At 55.3% G+C, this 19,728-nt stretch overlaps 2 protein-coding genes across 5 annotated transcripts in view; one reads left to right on the forward strand and one right to left on the reverse strand.

The window, feature by feature from the left end:
* LOC121274032 (B-cell receptor CD22-like) overlaps positions 1–3,468 on the reverse strand; it is a 94,917-nt gene extending 91,449 nt beyond the window's left edge. For all 4 annotated transcript variants that reach the window (XM_041181165.1, XM_041181164.1, XM_041181163.1 and 1 more), the window contains exon 1: positions 3,280–3,468. The gene's annotated coding sequence lies outside the window, so the exon portion shown is untranslated. The remainder of the gene's footprint in view (positions 1–3,279) is intronic.
* Positions 1–19,728, forward strand: part of LOC121274034 (scavenger receptor cysteine-rich type 1 protein M130-like) — a 743,215-nt gene that overhangs the window by 271,023 nt on the left and 452,464 nt on the right. The window lies entirely within an intron of this gene.

A 19,728-nucleotide genomic window follows, 5' to 3' on the forward strand; every position in this document is an offset into this window, starting at 1 on the left:
CCCCAACACAAACCCTCCACCCCCACCCCCACCCCCACCCCAAACGCTCCACCCCAACACCCACCCCCAACCCCAACCCCCAACCAAACCCTCCCCCCCCACCCCCCACCCCCCACCCCAAACCCTCCACCCCAACACCCACCCCCAACCCCCACCCCACACCCCCAACCCAAACCCTCCACCCCCACCCCCAACCCCCACCCCAAACCCTCCACCCCAACACCCACCCCCAACCCCAACCCCCAACCCACACCCCCAACCCAAACCCTCCACGCCCACCCCCACCCCCACCCCAAACCCTCCACCCCAACACCCACACCAACCCCAAACCCTCCACCCCAACACCCATCCCCAACCCCAACCCCCAACCCACACCCCCAACACAAACCCTCCACCCCCACCGTCAACCTCCACCCCAAACCCTCCACCCCAACACCCACACCAACCCCAAACCCTCCACCCCAACACCCACCCCCAACCCCAACCCACACCCCCACCCAAACCCTCCACCCCCACCCCCAACCCCCACCCCAAACCCTCCACCCCAACACCCACCCCAACCCCCACCCACACCCCCAACCCAAACCCTCCACCCCCACCCCCCACCCCCACCCCAAACCCTCCACCCCAACACCCACCCCCAACCCCCACCCACACCCCCAACCCAAACCCTCCACCCCCACCCCCACCCCCACCCCAAACCCTCCACCCCAACACCCACACCCACCCCAAACCCTCCACCCCAACACCCACCCCCCAACCCCAACCCCCAACCCACACCCCCAACACAAACCCTCCACCCCCACCCCCAACCCCCACCCACACCCCCAACCCAAATCTTCCACCCCCAACCCCAACCCCCCACCCCAAACCCTCCACCCCAACACCCACCCCCAACCCCAACCCCCAACCCACACCCCCAACCCAAACCCTCCACGCCCACCCCCACCCCCACCCCAAACCCTCCACCCCAACACCCACACCCACCCCAAACCCTCCACCCCAACACCCACCCCCAACCCCAACCCCCAACCCACACCCCCAACACAAACCCTCCACCCCCACCCCCACCCCCACCCCAAACCCTCCACCCCAACACCCACACCCACCCCAAACCCTCCACCCCAACACCCACCCCCAACCCCAACCCCCAACCCACACCCCCAACACAAACCCTCCACCCCCACCCCCAACCCCCACCCCAAACCCTCCACCCCAACACCCACCCCCAACCCCAACACCCAACCCACACCCCCAACCCAAACCCTCCACCCCAACACCCACACCCACCCCAAACCCTCCACCCCAACACCCACACCCAACCCCAACCCCCAACCCACACCCCCAACCCCCCTCCCGGAACCTCCATCCCCCACCCCCACCCCCACCCCCACACCAAACCCTCCATCCCCCAACCCCAACCCGCTCCTGGACCCTCCATCCCCCACCCCCACCCGCCACCCCCCCAGACCCTCGATCGAGCACACCTGCTAACCAGCCGAGGTCAAAGTCCCACCGCGGGGGTCGCTCAGCGTCTGTGGGTATTGACCTGCAGGAGGGTGGGGTCTCGCTCCCCGCTACTGACCCCCTCCCGCTTGCCGGTGTTGTCCCCCCTTGGAGCCGGCCCAACCCCGGTTATTGCCCCGCTCGGGGCCGATCGCCCCTTTTGCGTCGGGGCTGCGGGGGTCCCAGTCAGACTCGCAGCCACCTCGGAGAGGGTATGTCTGCCTCACAGCTTCTCCATGGTGAACAGGCTCTTGCAACGAGCTCGGTTTCTGCCGCACACAGGCCTCTAGATCCACTGGCGAAACTGTTCCAATGGGAACAAAAACCTGAATCGGTGCTCCAACAGACAGACCCTCCGACAGTGCAGCTCTCCCTCAGTACTGACCCTCCGACAGTGCAGCACTCCCTCAGTACTGACCCTCCAACAGTGCAGCACTCCCTCAGTACTGACCCTCCGATAGTGCAACACTCCCTCAGTACTGACCCTCTGACAGTGCAACACTCCCTCGGTACTGACCCTCTGACAGTGCATCACTCCCTCAGTACTGACCCTCCGACAGTGCAGCACTCCCTCAGTACTGACCCTCCGACAGTGCGGCACACCCTCAGTACCGACCCTCCGACAGTGCAGCACTCCCTCAGTACCGACCCTCTGACAGTGCAGCACTCCCTCAGTACCGACCCTCTGACAGTGCAGCACTCCCTCAGTACCGACCCTCTGACAGTGCAGCACTCCCTCAGTACTGACCCTCTGACAGTGCAGCATTCCCTCAGTACTGACCCTCCGACAGTGCAGCACTCCCTCAGTACTGACCCTCTGATAGTGCAGCACTCCCTCAGTACTGACCCTCTGACAGTGCAGCACTCCCTCAGTACTGACCCTCCAACAGTGCAGCACTCCCTCAGTACTGACCCTCTGACAGTGCAGCACTCCCTCAGTACTGACCCTCCAACAGTGCAGCACTCCCTCAGTACTGACCCTCTGAGAGTGCAGCACTCCCTCAGTACTGACCCTCTGACAGTGCAGCACTCCCTCAGTACTGACCCTCCGACAGTGCAGCACTCCCTCAGTACTGACCCTCTGAGAGTGCAGCACTCCCTCAGTACTGACCCTCTGAGAGTGCAGCGCTCCTTCCTTACTGACCTTAGTGAACCGCCTGCGTTGGAGCATCGGCTAGGGTTTGCCACTGCCGATGCCCTGGAGAGGACAGGGAATGGGATAGCGGGCAGAAAGAGAGTGCTGGAGACGGGCTGTCACAGTACCAGAGGTAGAGACAGAGATGCAGAGAGAGCAAATGAGGCAGAGAGCGATCCAGCGAGCGACCGAGTGAAGAGGTTCACTGGCAGAGTGACAGTATAGTGAAAGTGTCACCTCTCCGAAAGCCGCAGAATGACCGAACGCGTGAAAGGAGGCCATTCGGCCCATCGTTCCTGTGCTGTCTCTTTGAAAGGCCCATCCAATTAGCCCCCGCTCTCTCCCTGCGCCCTTTCCCCCCACCGCCCCGTAAATTATTCCCCTCTGAGTATTTCTCCAATTCCCCCTTGAATCTGCTTCCACCCCCCCTTTCAGGCAGCACCTCCCAGATCACAGCAACTCGCTGTGTGTCAAAAAAAAATCCTCCTCATTCCCCCCCCCCGCCCACCCTCCCCCTCTGGGTCCTTTTCCCCCATTCTCTCCAACCTGTGTCCCTCTGGTTACCGACGCTCCAGCCACTGGATACACTTTCACCTTATTCACTCTATCTGGCACGACGCTGCAGATTCATGACCTACCCTGGGAGCAGAGCAACGAGGCTGTCTTCACCGGCCAGCAGAGAGAGAGTCAGAAACATCCCCCTGCACCCTCGACTCAGGGAGGGGAGGCGGGGGTTGGGGGTTATATAAAGCCGCAGGGGTTTGCGGGTCCACTTGGTAGGTCCAAACCTTGGTCGGCAGTTAGACTTTAGCTGTGAGTGAACTGCCAAAGTGAGGAGGTGGGGAAGTAGGAGGAGGAAGTTACTGATTTAAATATTTCTCAGAGCTATTGCTTTCACCAATGCACAGACGAGATACGCTTAAAGTAAATCAGATTAACAGGTTAACCACAGTCACGTTACTGTGGTCTTAGAGGCTCATATTTTCCACAGGACCATTTGTAGTAAATATTTATAAACAAGCTGTGAAAGCATTGTTCACTCAACTAACCCCCCTGTCCCCTGCCCCCCACCCCACTTGCCATCACCAACCATCCAGTACAATTAGGAACAGCAGGAGGCCATTCAGCCCCTCAAAACCATCCTATCGTTTGACCAGATCATGCCTGATCTGTGTCTTAACCCCATCCACCCACCTCGGTTCCGTCACCCTTAACCACCCCCGACCCAACAAAAATCTCTCAATCTCAGTTTTGAAATTTTTCCAAGTGACCCCTCCCAGTCTCGACAGCTTTTTCTGGGAGGGGAGAGAGTTCCAGATTTCCACCCCCCCCCACTTTGTGTGAAGAAGTGCTTCCTGACATCACCCCCTGAACGGCCTGGCTGCAATTTTAAGATTCTGACCCCTTGTTCTGGACCCCACCCCACCCCCCCACCCCCCACACCGGACCAGAGGAAATAGTTTCTCTCTATCGACCCCATCGAGTCCTTGAATCATCTTAAACCGCCTCGATTAGGTCACCCCTTCATCTTCTGGACTGAGGTGAATATAAGAAAATTGGAATAAGAGGAGGCCATTCAACCCCTCAAACCTGTAATGCCATTCAATGAGATCAGGGTGAATCTGCGGCTTCACTCCATATTCTTGCCTTTGCCCCACACCCCTTAATACCTTTGGGTGAAAAAAAAAAGATCTCTCAATCTCAGATTTCAAATGAACGATTCGATCTGGCGTCAGTTGCAGAAGAGAGTTCCGGATTTCACCCCCCACCCCCCCGTCCACTTTGTGTGTCGGAGTCTTTCCTCATTTCACTCCTGAAAGTCCACCCTCTCACTTTGGGGGAAGGTGAAATGTGTCCATTTTGACAGGAGTAATAAAAAAGTAGCTTATTATCTAAACGGTGAGAGATTGCAGAGCTCTGAGGTGCAGAGGGATCTGGGTGTCCTAACGCATGAATCCCAAAAGGTTAGTGTGCAGGTACAGCAGGTAATTCGGGAAGCGAATAGAATGTTATCATTTACTGTGAGGGGGATTGAATATAAAAGTAGGGAGGTTACGCTTCAGTTATACAGGGGGCTGGTGAGATCACATCTGGAGTATTGCGTACAGTATTGGCCTCCTTATTTAAGGAGGAATGTAAATGCGTTGGAAGCAGTTCAGAGAAGGTTTACCAGACTAATACCTGGAATGGGTGGGTTGTCTTATGAGAAAAGGCTGAACAGGTTTGACTTGTATCCGCTGGAGTTTAGGAGAGTAAGAGGCAGCTTGACTGAAACCTGTACGATCCTGAGGGGGCTGGTCAGGGCGGGTGTGGGGAAGGACGCTTCCCCTCGTGGAAGAATCTAGAACTAGAGGGCTGTATAAAAATAAGGGACCACCCATTTAAGGCCGAGATGGGGAGGAATTTTGAGGAATTCTCCTCCTCAAAAGGTGGCTGAGGGTGAGTGCTCGAATATCTTTAAGGCGGAGGCAAATAGATTCTTGATAAACGAGGGAGTGAAAGGTTACCAGGGGTAGGCCGGAGTGTGTGAAGTTGAGGTTAAAATTAGATAAGCCAAGATCTTATTGCTTGGTGGAGCAGGCTTGAAGGGCTGAGTGGTCTATTCCCACAGCTAATTGATATATTTGTATGTACACGTGTTCATTTTTAGACTCTGATTCCTAGTCCTGCACTCCCTAACCAGCTGAAATATCTCCTCTCTCTCGACACCAATCTGTTCTCATCAATATCATTGAAACTGTGACCCAATCACTCAATGGGCCTTCCAAATTTCGGGGGATACGATCCTAGTTTGCACGTTCTGCCCCTCCTCGTGGTTTTAACCCTCGGAGTCCCGGTCTTGTTCTGGTGAATCGACGAGGCCGCACTCACTCTCTCTCTCTCTCTCTCTCTCTCTCTCCAAGATCAGCCGACCTTCCCTGAGGTGCGTGGAGGGCCCAGAACCAATTCACAGTGACTCCAGGTGCGGCCTAACCAGGGCTTTGTGCGGCTGAAGGAGGACGTTGAAACTCTGGCATTCCAGTCCTCTAGCTATTCCATCAACCTTTTAGATAATTCCCTCTTCCTGTTGGCTGCATTTTAATGATCCATGCCAAGTAAATCTCTTTCAACCTCCACAGTCCCGAACTTTGCACCATTTTGGAATTCCCCTGTTCTCTCCTTTATTTGCCTAATGCCAATGACCTCACATTTGGCGACACAGAGATCCATTTGCCACAATATTTCTATTCACAGGATCTATCAATACCTCTTTGTAATATTTCACTTCCTTCTATATTGTTTACAAAGGGCCTAGCCCTGTGCCATCGGCCTATTTGAGTCTGCGACTTGCTGTGCCAGGAGCTCAACCACGAACGGGCGCAGTGAAAGGTTTTTTGGACCCGTCACCTACCCCCGCCGGACTCTGCCAGTCACGCTCTGCCAATGAGAGCGCCTGCCTGTTGCCTGTACATCCCGGTCCCCTGCCCTTCAGGCCATGTCCTCACCTGGTCAACAGCTCACCTTTGACCCCGCGAGCTTCCCCGACAACCAGCCGTCTCCTCTGGGGGGGGCGGGGGGGGGGGGGGACTTCACCAAATGTCTTCTGGAAATCCACGTCAATAACACCCAGAGGTAGCCCCATGATCGCTGGTGGGTCCTGACTGGGTTTGCGTTGGGGACGGTGATGTAGTAGTACTGCCACTTGACGAGTAGTCCAGAAACCAAAGCTAATGGTCTGGGGGGACCTGGGTTCAAATCCCAACCACCCACCCCACCCCACCACCCCCCATGGCAGCTGGAATCAGAAACTGAACTGGACCAGCCTTATAAATACTGTGGCTACAAGAGCAGGTCAGAGGCTGGGAATCCTGCGGCGAGTGATTCACCTCCTGACTCCCCCCAAATCCTGTCCACCATCTACAAGGCACAAGTCAGGAGTGTGATGGGACACTCCCCACTTGCCTGGATGAGCGCAGCTCCCACAACACTCAAGAAGCTCGACACCGTCCAGGACAAAGCAGCCCCCAGAGCATTACCCTAGGTTTCTGGGTTGTTAGTCCAGTGACAATGCCACTATTGTCTTAGTCATCCATGGCTGTTCTTCCTTGGTAATAGCGTTCTTGCCCCTTAGGTGTAAAAACTGCTTCTGCCTAACGTTGAATTCAACGCAAGAATGCCTTGACCCATCAGGGTCAAACAATGATTGGCAGTTAACTGTCAGCCACCATCACTGCTGCATGGTCCATGACAATGCCTCGGCCAACCAGAGTGCACTTGCCAACCAGTCAGCACTCTCTTCACACGCAGTATAAATTGTTGTTTTTTACCCCTTATGTTGGTATTTCCTGTGAAGTGTCCTGGCGAGTGCAAGGGGAAAAGCTTCGACATGTCTCCTTTTATCAGCCATGCTCAAGTTCCGCACTGCCAAGCGACGAGTTGAGTTCTTCACTGCTAATCGTCAGTCATTTCGCTTGCCCAGTTCACTCTGTCCCTCCCCACTGAAGTCAGCCTCAGCTAACTCAAGAACCTGAGTAACTCTCTCTTGTTTTCCCCTTTCAAACTCTATGTTGAACTCCACCATGTTTTGATTGGCTGTTTGATCCAGGTTCACTCGCCATTGGGCTGTTGACTAAATCTGGCTCATTATTCGTCACTAAATCTAATGTGGCCCTGATCTCTGGTTCAGAAAACCATCCCATTCACACTAAAGCAAATCACTGCCTTCCTGACACTTGTCACAGGTCAGTGGGGATCGTGCGCTGTAATATCGAGCCCCACTGCTTTACCGAGCCAAGATATATGTGCAAAATTCAACCAGATTGCCCCCCGATTCTACCTAACTGTTTCATTTAGGTTAACAGAATACGAGCAGCAGGTTTGTAAACTGAACAAGTAAATAACTGTTTATTGAACAAACTGCCTTTAACCATTGGCCAAGGAAAGAAATATGGACTGCGAACTTTAAACTCAATATCTTAAACTGTACCCCTTCTTAAACCCCTACACACACACACACACACACGCAAACACAAACACACAGGACATAGAAAACATGGATTTTAAGGGTGAGGTAAAACAGTTTGATAGCACCAATCTGGAATACTGGATTAGAAGGGTTGACTTTGATTGAAGTCTTCCCAAATTCCTTGCAGTCCTTTGTTAGTGACACGCGATGGTCTCCCAGTGAGTTCAGTCTGTAGCTCGCCGATTGGAAACTTGCTTTTCAATGTCTCTCCTGGTGATTTTCCCCTTTTCCTCTTGACAGGGGTTTTTTTTTCAGAGAGGGCAGGTTACTAGCCTTGTAAACATAGAAACATGGTAACGAGGAGGAGCAGTAGGCCATCCAGCCCTTCGAGACCGCCCCACTATTCAATACGATCATGGCTGATCCTCTATCTCAACGCCATATTCCTGATTTCTCTCCATACCTCTTGATGCCCCTGATATTCAAAAATTTATCAGTTTTTTTCCTGAATACACTCAGTGACCCGGCCTCCACAGACTCTGTGGGAGAGAATTCCACAGGTTGACCACCCTCTGGGTGAAGAAAATTCTCCTCATCTCAGTCCTAAATGGCCTGCCCTGTATCCTGAGACTGTGGCCCCTGGTTCTAGACTCCCCCGACCAGGGGAAACATCCCCCCTGTATCCAATCTGTCTGGCCCTGTTAGAATTTTATACGTTTTAATCAGATCCCCTCTCATCCTTCTAAACTCTAGTGAATACAGGCCTAGTTGAACCAATCTCTCCTCATACAACAGTCCTGTCATCCCCAGTATCAGCCTGGTGAACCTTCGTTGCACTCCCTCTATGGCAAGTAGACTCTTTCTTAGGTAGGAAGACCTAAACTGCGTGCAATACTCCAGGTGTGGTCTCACCAAGGCCTTGTATAACTGCAGTAAGACATCCCTCCTTCTGAACTCAAATCCTCTTGCAATGAAGGCCAACATACCACTAGCCTTCCGAATTACTTGCTGCACCTGTCTGTTTACTTTCATTCAAAACAAAAACAGAATTACCTGGAAAAACTCAGCAGGTCTGGCAGCATCGGCGGAGAAGAAAAGAGTTGACGTTTCGAGTCCTCATGACCCTTCGACAGAACTTGAGTGAGTCCAAGAAAGAGTTGAAATATAAGCTGGTTTAAGGTGTGTGTGTGTGTGTGTGGGGGTGGTGGGCGGGGAGGGAGAGAGAGAGAGAGAAGTGGAGGGGGTTGGTGTGGTTGTAGGGACAAACAAGTGTACAAGGACACCAGATCCCTTCGTATATCCACATTTCCCAATATATCACCATCTAAATAATACTCTGCCTTTCTGTTTTTCACACCAAAGTGTATAACTTCACGTTTATCCACGTTATACTGTAGATTTACTGGAATCTCCCGGTCTTTTGTGTAGACCAGCCTGTTTCTTACAACGCATACTTAACTCCATACCCAAATTTACATGTAAATACAGTGTGGTGAGCAACTCACCTCCTGACTCCCCAAAACCAGTCCACAAGACACAAGTCAGGAGTGTGATGGAATACTCCCCACTTGCCTGGGTGAGTGCAGCTGCCACAACACTCAAGAAGCTCGAAACCGTCCAGGACAAAGCAGCCCCGCTTGATTGGTACATCCACAAACATTCACTCCCTCCACCACCGACCCACAGTAGCAGCAGCGTGTGTACCGTCTACAAGATGCACTGCAGGAACTCACCAAGGCTCCTTAGACCTTCCAAACCCGTGACTTCCACCACCTAGAAGGACAAGGGCAGCAGACACATGGGGAACACCACCACCTGGAAGTTCCCCTCCAAGTCACTCACCATCCTGACTTGGGAATATATCGGCCGTTCCTTCACTGCCGCTGGGTCAAAATCCTGGAACTCCCTCCCTAACAGCACTGTGGGTGTACCTACACCTCACAGGTCTGCAGCGGCTCAAGAAGGCAACTCTAGAACTCCCTCCCTAACAGCACTGTGGATGTACCTACACCACAGGGTCTGCAGCGGCTCAAGAAGGCAACTCTAGAACTCCCTCCCTAACAGCGCTGTGGATGGACCTACACCACAGGGTCTGCAGTGGCTCAAGAAGGCAACTCTAGAACTCCCTCCCTAACAGCACTGTGGGTGTACCTACATCACAGGGTCTGCAGTGGCTCAAGAAGGCAACTCTAGAACTCCCTCCCTAACAGCACTGTGGGTGTACCTACATCACAGGGTCTGCAGTGGCTCAAGAAGGCAACTCTAGAACTCCCTCCCTAACAGCACTGTGGGTGTACCTACATCACAGGGTCTGCAGTGGCTCAAGAAGGCAACTCTAGAACTCCCTCCCTAACAGCGCTGTGGATGTACCTACACCACAGGGTCTGCAGCGGCTCAAGAAGGCAACTCTAGAACTCCCTCCCTAACAGCGCTGTGGGTGTACCTACATCACAGGGACTGCAGCGGCTCAAGAAGGCAGCTCACCCACCACCATCTCAAGGGGCAATTAGGGATGGGCAATAAACGCTGGGCCCGGCCAGCGAGGCCCACATCCTATGAAAGATTGAAAAAGAAAACCTCCCTTTAAAATCACTGCTTTTTGAGTGATCACCGGCCTGAAGCGTTAACCCTGTTTCACTCCACAGGCGTTACTGAGATCTCCCTGAAGCCTTTTTGCCCCTCTACCTTTGCTACGAGCTTGCGCGATCGCTGCATTCATACAATCTGCCACTTCACAGCTGCGGCCAGAAGGAGGGGGTCTGCACACATACACACACACACACACACACACACACACACACGCACACACACACACACACACCCCTAGACTCTTACAGCCTTTGCCACCCCTTAAATCCACCCCCCCTTAGCCCTCAGCCCGGCCTCTTCAGTCTCAGGATGTCCTCCCTCCCGTCTTTGAGGCGATTCCATCTTTAATCAGGACGCCTCCCGAAACCCTTCGCCATTTTCCCGCTCTTTCACGTAGTCCGACCTGCTCCGATTCCCGACACCCACCCCATCCCCGCCGAGTCCCGGCAGGCTCCCGCCTGTGGCCCAGCGATGCCCGGGTCCAACTCCGCAACCTCAGGGTCGAACGTGCGCCGGCCAAGGCGCTCAGCTTGCCCTCACAGCCCGGCGCGTTGGCCCGCCGAAGGTTGACGTGGGTCACACGCGATCGAGCTGCCTTTTTACGCTGGGAGGCTGGAGGTCCACTGGGTTCATCTCAGCCTCAAAGTGAACAAAGGATCCGGTGTCAAACCCTCTGGAAGATGCACAGGCCAAGCTCCCTCGCTGTGGGAAAGCTGATCGCAGACCCATCCATCACCGATTTAATATTAACACATGACCTGGTACCAGTTGAGATCAGGTGGGGGAGGGTTGGTGGGGGGGAGGTGCAGAGGGAGTTCCAAATTTATTGCCAACTCGGTGTGTGGGAGTATTTCCCAATTTGGCTCCTGAGAGGTCTCGCTCTCAGCTCTAGACTCTGCCCTTGAGTCCCAGACTCACCCCGACCAGCTGAAATAGTTTCCCTCGATCCACCCCTATCTGTTCTCATTAATGCTGTCAAAACTGTGATAAAATCTGACATTAACTTTCTAAACCACAACGCTGCCGCCCAGGCCTGTGTCTGATCTATCCTCGTCTTTAACCCTTGGAGATCAGGTATCATCCAGGTGATTCTACACTGTGCCCCTTCCAAGATGAATATCTCCTTCTGCAGATGAGCCTCGTCCATGTGACATCATGAGGCTGATTGAAATAAAATTCCAAAATTGAGACTGATAGGTTATTGTTGGGTCGGCGGGGATGGGGGGGTGGGGGTGGGTTAAGGGTCAGGGAACTCGAGGTGGGGAGATGGAGTTATGATACTGATCAGAAAAGGTCTGATAGAATTGGAAGAACAGGCTCGAGGGGCTGAATGGGCCTCCTCCTGTTCCTGTGTAACAGGCTCGAGGGGCTGAATGGGCCTCCTCCTGTTCCTGTGTAACAGGCTCGAGGGGGCTGAATGGGCCTCCTCCTGTTCCTGTGTAACAGGCTCGAGGGGGCTGAATGGGCCTCCTCCTGTTCCTGTGTAACAGGCTCGAGGGGGCTGAATGGGCCTCCTCCTGTTCCTGTGTAACAGGCTCGAGGGGGCTGAATGGGCCTCCTCCTGTTCCTGTGTAACAGGCTCGAGGGAGATAAATGGGCCTTTTCCTCGTCCTGTATAGCAGGATCGAGGGGCTGAATGGGCCTCCTCCTGTTCCTGTGTAACAGGGCTCGAGGGGCTGAATGGGCCTCCTCCTGTTCCTGTGTAACAGGCTCAAGGGGGCTGAATGGGCTCCTCCTGTTCCTGTGTAACTGGTTCCATAGAGTGATTGGACCTCCTCCTGTTCCTGTGTAACAGGCTCGAGGGGCTGAATGGGCCTCCTCCTGTTCCTGTGTAACAGGCTCAAGGGGGCTGAATGGGCCTCCTCCTGTTCCTGTGTAACTGGCTCGAGGGGCTGAATGGGCCTCCTCCTGTTCCTGTGTAACAGGCTCAAGGGGGCTGAATGGGCTCCTCCTGTTCCTGTGTAACTGGTTCCATAGAGTGATTGGACCTCCTCCTGTTCCTGTGTAACTGGCTCGAGGGGCTGAATGGGCCTCCTCCTGTTCCTGTGTAACAGGGTCGAGGGGCTGAATGGCCTCCTCCTGATCCTTAGTAACAGGCTTGAAAGAGCTGAATGGCCTCCTCCTGTTCCTGTGTAACAGGCTCGAGGGGCTGAATGGGCCTCCTCCTGTTCCTGAGTTACAAGCTTGAGCGGGCTGAATGGCCGTATCTGGCTCCCGTGTAACAGGCTCGAGCCGGCTGAATGGCCTCCTTCTTCCCCTGTGTAACAGTCTCGAGGTTCTGAATGGGCCTCCTCCTGTTCCTGTCTAGCCGGCTCCAGGAGGCTGAATGGGCCTTTTCCTGTTCTAGTGCAACAGCCTCGAGGGAGCTGAATGGGACTCCACTTGCTCCTGTATAACAGACTTGAGGGTGCTAAATGGACATCCTCCTGTTCCTGTGTAACAGGCTCGAGGGTCTGAATGGGCCTTTTCCTGTTCCTGAGTAACAGGCTCGAGGGGGCTGAATGGGCCTCCTGTTCCTGTGTAACAGGCTCGAGGGGTTGAATGGCCTCCTCCGGTTCCTTGGTAACAGGCTAGAGGGACTGAATGGGCCTCCCCCTGTTCCTAAGTACAATGGCCGAGGGGAGGAATGTGCTTCCTCATGTTATTGTGTAACAGGCTCCCGGGGCTGAATGGACCTCCTCCTGTTCCTGTGTAACAGGCTCGAGGGGTTGAATGGCCGCCTCTGGTTCCTGTGTAACAGGCTCGAGGGGTTGAATGGCCGCCTCTGGTTCCTGTGTAACAGGCTCGAGGGGTTGAATGGCCGCCTCTGGTTCCTGTGTAACAGGCTCGAGGGGTTGAATGGCCGCCTCTGGTTCCTGTGTAACAGGCTCGAGTGGGCTGTATGGAACTGCTCCTGATCCTGTGTCACAGGATTGAGTGGGGAGAATGCACCTCCTCCTGTTCCTGTGACAGGCTCGGGGGGGTGAATGGGCCTCCTCCTGTTCCTGTGTAACAGGGTCAAGGGACTGAATGGCCTCCTCCTGTTCCTGTGTAACAGGGTCGAGGGACTGAATGGGCCTCCTCCTGTTCCTGTGTAACATGCTCGAGGGGCTGAATGGTCTCCTCCTGTCCCTGTGTAACAGGCTCGAGGGGGCTGAATGGGCCTCCTCCTGTTCCTGTGTAACAGGCCCGAGGGACTGAATGGGCCTCCTCCTGTTCCTATGTAACAGACTTGAAAGAGCTGAATGGGCCTCCTCCTGTTCCTGTGTTACAAGCTCGAGCGTGCTGTATGGCCGCCTGTGGCTCCCGTGTAACAGGCTCGTGCGGGCTGAATGGCCTCCTCCTGTTCATGTGTAACAGGCTCGAGGGGCTGAATGGTCCTCCTCCTGTTCCTGTGTAACAGGCTCCAGCGGCTGAACGGGCCTCCTCCTGTTGTTATGTAAGAGGCTCGAGGTTCTGAATGGTCACCTCCTGTTCCTGCGCAACAGTCTCGAGGGGGCTGAATGGGCCTCCTCCTGTTCATGTGTAACCGGCTCGAGGGGTTGAATGGCCGCCACTGGTTCCTGTGTAACAGGCTCGAGGGGCTGAATGGGCCTCCTCCTGTTCCTGTGTAACAGGCTCGAGGGGGCTGAATGGGCCTCCTCCTGTTCCTGTGTAACAGGCTCGAGGGGGGCTGAATGGGCCTCCTCCTGTTCCTGTGTAACTGGCTCGAGGGGCTGAATGGGCCTCCTCCTGTTCCTGTGTAACTGGCTCGAGGGGACTGACTGGGCCTCCTCCTGTTCCTGTGTAACTGGCTCGAGGGGACTGACTGGGCCTCCTCCTGTTCCTGTGCAACAGCCTCGAGGGGCCTGAATGACCCTCCTCCTGTTCCTGCGCAACAGGCTCGAGGGAGATAAATGGGCCTTTTCGTCGTCCTGTATAGCAGGATCGAGGGGCTGAATGGGCCTCCTCCTGTTCCTGTGTAACAGGCTCGATGGGGGCTGAATGGGTCTCCTCCTGTTCCTGTGTACTAGGCTCGAAGGGAGTTAATGGGCCTCCTCCTGTTCCTGTGTAAAAGTCTCGAGGGGCTGAATGGACCTCCTCCTGTTCCTGTGTAACAGACTCGAGGGGGCTGAATGGACCTCCTCCTGTTCCTGTGTACTAGGCTCGAAGGGAGTTAATGGGCCTCCTCCTGTTCCTGTGCAACAGCCTCAAGGGCGCTGAATGGGCCTCCACTTGCTCCTGTGCAACAGACTTCAGGGTGCTAAATGGACATCCTCCTGTTCATGTGTAACAGGCTTGAGGGGCCTGAATGACCCTCCTCCTGTTCCTGTGTAACAGTCTCGAGGGGACTGAATGACCCTCCTCCTGTTCCTGTGTAAAAGTCTCAAAGGGGCTGAATGGGCCTCCTCCTGTTCCTGTGCAAGAGAGTCATGGGGCTGAATGAGTCTCTTCCTTTTGCTGTTTAACAGGCTCAAGGGGGCTGAATTGGCCTCCTCCTGTTCCTGTGTAGCAGGCTCCAGGAGGCTGAATGGGCCTTTTCATGTTCCTGTGCAACAGCCTCGAGGGCGCTGAATGGGCCTCCACTTGTTCCTGTGCAACAGACTTGATGGTGCTAAATGGACATCCTCCTGTTCATGTGTAACAGGCTCGAGGGGCCTGAATGACCCTCCTCCTGTTCCTGAGCAACAGGCTCGAGGGGGCTGACTGGGCCTCCTCCTGTTCCTGTGTAACAGGCTCGAGTGGGCTGTATGGAACTCCTCCTGATCCTGTGTCACAGGATGGAGTGGGGAGAATGCACCTCCTCCTGTTCCTGTGACAGGCTCGGGGAGCTGAACGTGCCTTTTCCTGTTCCTGTGTAACAGGCTCGAGGGGGCTGAATGGGCCTCCTCCTGTTCCTGTGCAACAGCCTCAAGGGCGCTGAATGGGCCTCCACTTGCTCCTGTGCAACAGACTTGAGGGTGCTAAATGGACATCCTCCTGTTCATGTGTAACAGGCTTGAGGGGCCTGAATGACCCTCCTCCTGTTCCTGCGCAACAGTCTCGAGGGGACTGAATGACCCTCCTCCTGTTCCTGTGTAAAAGTCTCAAAGGGGCTGAATGGTCCTCCTCCTGTTCCTGTGTAACAGGCTCGAGGGGTTGAATGGCCGCCACTGGTTCCTGTGTAACAGGCTCGAGTGGGCTGTATGGAACTGCTCCTGATCCTGAGTAACAGGATTGAGTGTGGAGGATGCACCTCCTCCTGTTCCTGTGTCATGCTCGGGGGGCTAAATGGGCCTCCTCCTGTTCCTGTGTAACAGGCTCGAGGGTCTGAATGCGCCTCCTCCTGTTCCTGTGTAACAGGCTCGAGGGGTCTGACTGACCCTCCTCCTGTACCTGTGCAACGGGCTCGAGGTGGCTGAATGGGCCTCCTCCTGTTCCTGTGTAACAGGCTCGAGGGGGCTGAATGGGCCTCCTCCTGTTCCTGTGTAACAGGCTCGAGGGGGCTGAATGGGCCTCCTCCTGTTCCTGTGTAACAGGCTCGAGGGGCCTGAATGGGCCTCCTCCTGTTCCTGTGTAACAGGCTCGAGGGGGCTGAATGGGCCTCCTCCTGTTCCTGTGTAACAGGTTCAAGGGGACTGAATGGGCCTCCTCCTGTTCCTGTGTAACAGGCTCGAGGGGGCTGAATGGGCCTCCTCCTGTTCCTGTGTAACAGGCTCGAGGGGGCTGAATGGGCCTCCTCCTGTTCCTGTGTAACAGGCTCGAGAAGGGGCTGAATGGCCTCCTCCTGTTCCTGTGTAACAGACTCGAGGGGGCTGAATGGGCCTCCTCCTGTTCCTGTGTGACAGGCTCGAGGGGGCTGAATGGACATCCTCCTGTTCCTGTGTAACAGGCTCGAGGGGTTGAATGGGCCTCCTCCTGTTCCTGTGTAACAGGCTCGAGGGGTTGAATGGGCCTCCTTCTGTTCCGGTGTTACAGGATCGAGCGGGCTCAATGGGCATCTTGCTGATCCTGTGTCACTGGATTGAGTGTGGAGAATACACCTGCTCCTGTTCCTGTGACAGGCTCAGGGGGCTGAATGGCCTCCTCCTGCTCCTGTGTAACCGGCTCAAGGGGATTGAATGTGCCTCCTCTTGTTCCTGTGTAGTAGGCTCCTGTGTCTGAATGAGCCTCCTGTTCCTGTGTAACAGGCGCGAGGGGGCTGACCGGGCCTCCTCCTGTTCCTGTGTAACAGGCGCGAGGGGGCGGACTGGGCCTCCTCCTGTTCCTGTGTAACAGCGTCTAGGGGGCTGAATGGACCTCCTCCTGTTCCTGTGTAACAGGCTCGAGGGGGCTGAATGGACCTCCTCCTGTTCCTGTGTAATAGGCTCGAGGGGGCTGAATGGCCTCCTCCTGTTCCTGTGTAACAGGCTCCAGGAGGCCGAATGGGCCTTTTCCTGTTCCTGTGTAACAGTCTTGAGGGGGCTGAATGGGCCTCCACTTGCTCCTGTGCAACAGACTTGAGGGTGCTAAATGTACATCCTCCTGTTCATGTGTAAAATGCTCGAAGGGCCTGAATGACCCTCCTCATGTTCCTGTGTAACAGTCTCGAGGGGCTGACTGGGCCTCCTCCTGTTCCTCTGTAACAGGCTCGAGGGGGCTGAATGGGCCTCCTCCTGTTCCTGTGTAACAGGCTCGAGGGGGGGCTGAATGGGCCTCTTCCTGTTCCTCTGTAACAGGCTCGAGGGGCCTGAATGGGCCTCCTCCTGTTCCTGTGAAAGGCTCGGGGGGCTGAATGGGCCTCCTCCTGTTCCTGTGTAACAGGCTCGAGGGGGATGAATGGGCCTCCACTTGATCCTGTGTAACATGCTCTAGGGGGCTGGATGGGCCCCCTCCCATTCCTGTGTATTTGGCTCGAGGGGGTTGAATGGTTCTCCTCTGTTCCTGTGTTACAGGGTCATGGGGCTGAATGAACCTCCTCCTGTTCCTGTATTACAGGCTCCAGGAGTCTGAATGGGCCTGATCCTGTTCCTGTGTATCAGGCTCAAGGGGGATGAATTGGTCTCCTCCTGTTCCAGTGTAACAGGCTAGAGGGGGCTGAATGGGTCTCCTCCTGTTCCAGTGTAACAGGCTAGAGGGGGCTGAATGGGCCTCCTCCTGTTCCTGTGTAACAGGCTCGAGGGGGCTGAATGGGCCTCCTCCTGTTCCTGTGTAACAGGCTCCAGCGGGTTGAATGGACATTTTCCTGTTCCTGAGTAACAGGCTCGAGGGGGCTGAATGGGCCTCCTCCTGTTCCTGTGTAACTGTCTCGAGGGCCTGAATGGGCCTCCTCCTGTTGCTGTGTAACAGGCTAGAGGGGCTGAATGGGCCTCCTCCTGTTCCTGTGTAACAGGCTCGAGGGGGCTGAATGGCCTCCTCCTGTTCCTGTGTAACAGTCTCGATGGGACTGAATGGGCCTCCTCCTGTTCCTGTTTAACAGGCTCGAGGGGGCTGTACGGGCCTCCTCCTGTTCCTGTGTAACAGGCTCCAGCGGGCTGACTTGGCCTCTTCCTGTTCCTTTTTAACAGGCTCGAGGGATCTGAATGGGCCTCCTCCTGTTCCTGTGTAACAGGCTCAAGGGGACTGAATGGGCCTCCTCCTGTTCCTGTGTAACAGGCTCGAGGGGGATGAATGGGCCTCCACTTGATCCTGTGTAACATGCTCTAGGGGGCTGGATGGGCCCCCTCCCATTCCTGTGTATTTGGCTCGAGGGGGTTGAATGGTTCTCCTCTGTTCCTGTGTTACAGAGTCATGGGGTTGAATGAACCTTCGCCTGTTCCTGTATAACAGGCTCGAGGGGGCTAAATGGGCCTTTTCCTGTTCCTGTGTAACAGGTTCGAGGGGCTGTATGGGCCTCCTTCTGTTGCTGTGTAACAGGCTCCTGGATGCTGAATGGGCCTTTTCCTGTACCTGTGCAACACCCTCGAGGTCGCTGAATGGGCCTCCACTTGCTCCTGTGCAACAGACTTGAGGGTGCTAAACGGACATCCTCCTGTTCCTGTGTAACAGGCTCGAGCGGCTGAATTGGCCTTTTCCTGTTTCTGTGCAACAGGCTCGAGGGGCTTGAATGGACCTCCTCCTGTTCCTATGTAACAGGCTCGAGGGGCTTCAATGGGCCTCCTCCTGTTCCTATGTAACAGGCTCGAGGGGCTTCAATGGGCCTCCTCCTGTTCCTGTGTAACAGGGCTCGACGGTGCTGAATGGACCTCCTCCTGTTCCTGTGTAACAGGCTCGAGGGGGCTGAATGGACCTCCTCCTGTTCCTGTGTAACAGGCTCGAGGGGGCTGAATGGACCTCCTCCTGTTCCTGTGTAACAGGTTCGAGGGGGCTGAATGGACCTCCTCCTGTTCCTGTGTAACAGGTTCGAAGGGCTGAATGGGCCTTTTCCTTTTCCTGTGCAACAGCCTCGAGGGCGCTGAATGGCCCTCCACTTGCTCCTGTGCAACAGAATTGAGGGTGCTGAATGGTCCTCCTCCTGTTCCTGCGCAACAGATTCGAGGGGCTTGAATGGTCCTCCTGCTATTCCTGTTTAACAGGCTCGACGGGCTGAATTGGCCTTTTCCTGTACCTGTGCAACAGCCTCGAGGGCGCTGAATGGGCCTCCAATTGCTCCTGTGCAACAGACTTGAGGGTGTTTAATGGGCCTCCTCCTGTTCCCGTGTAACTGGCTCGAGGGGCTGAAATGGCCTCTTCCTGTTCCTGTGTAACAGCCTCGAGGGGGCTGAATTGGCCTCCTCCTGTTCCTGTGTAATAGGCTTCAGGGGGCTGGATGGGCCACCTCCTGTTCCTGTGTAACAGGCTCGAGGGGGCTGAATGGTCCTCCTCCTGTTCCTGTTTAACAGGCTCGAGGGGGCTGAATGGGCCTCCTCTTGATCCTGTGTCACAGGATTGAGTGGGGTGAATGCACCTCCTCCTGTTCCTGTGTAACAGGCTCGAGGCGCTGAATGGGCTTTTTCCTGTTCCTGTGTAGTAGGCTCGTGTGTTTGAATGAGCCTCCTCCCTTTCCTGTGTAACAGGCTCGAGGGGGCTGAATGGGCCTCCTCCTGTTTCTGTGTAACAGGCTCGAGGGGGCTGAATGGGCCTCCTCCTGTTTCTGTGTAACAGGCTCGAGAAGGGGCTGAATGGGCCTCCTCCTGTTCCTGTGTAACAGGCTCGAGGGGGCTGATTGGACCTCCTCCTGTTCCTGTTTAACAGGCTCTTAGGGGCTGAATGTGCCTTTTCCTGTTCCTGTGCAACAGCCTCCAGGGCGCTGAATGGGCCTCCACTTGCTCCTGTGCAACAGACTTGAGGGTGCAAAATGGACATCCTCCTGTTCCTGTGTAACAGGCTCAAGGGGCCTGAATGGGCCTCCTCCTGTTCCTGTGTAACAAGCTCAAGGGGGCTGAATGGACCTCCTCCTGTTCCTGTGTAACAGCCTCGAGGGGGCTGAATGGGCCTCCTCCTGTTCCTGTGTAACAGGCTCGAGAAGGGGCTGAATGGCCTCCTCCTGTTCCTGTGTAACAGCCTCGAGGGCGCTGAATGGACCTCCTCCTGTTCCTGTGTAACAGGCTTGAGGGGCCTGAATGTGCCTCCTCCTGTTCCTGTGTAACAGGCTCGA

The sequence above is a fragment of the Carcharodon carcharias genome (genome assembly GCF_017639515.1).
Source record: "Carcharodon carcharias isolate sCarCar2 chromosome 29 unlocalized genomic scaffold, sCarCar2.pri SUPER_29_unloc_2, whole genome shotgun sequence".
Classification (NCBI taxonomy): Eukaryota; Metazoa; Chordata; class Chondrichthyes; order Lamniformes; family Lamnidae; genus Carcharodon; species Carcharodon carcharias.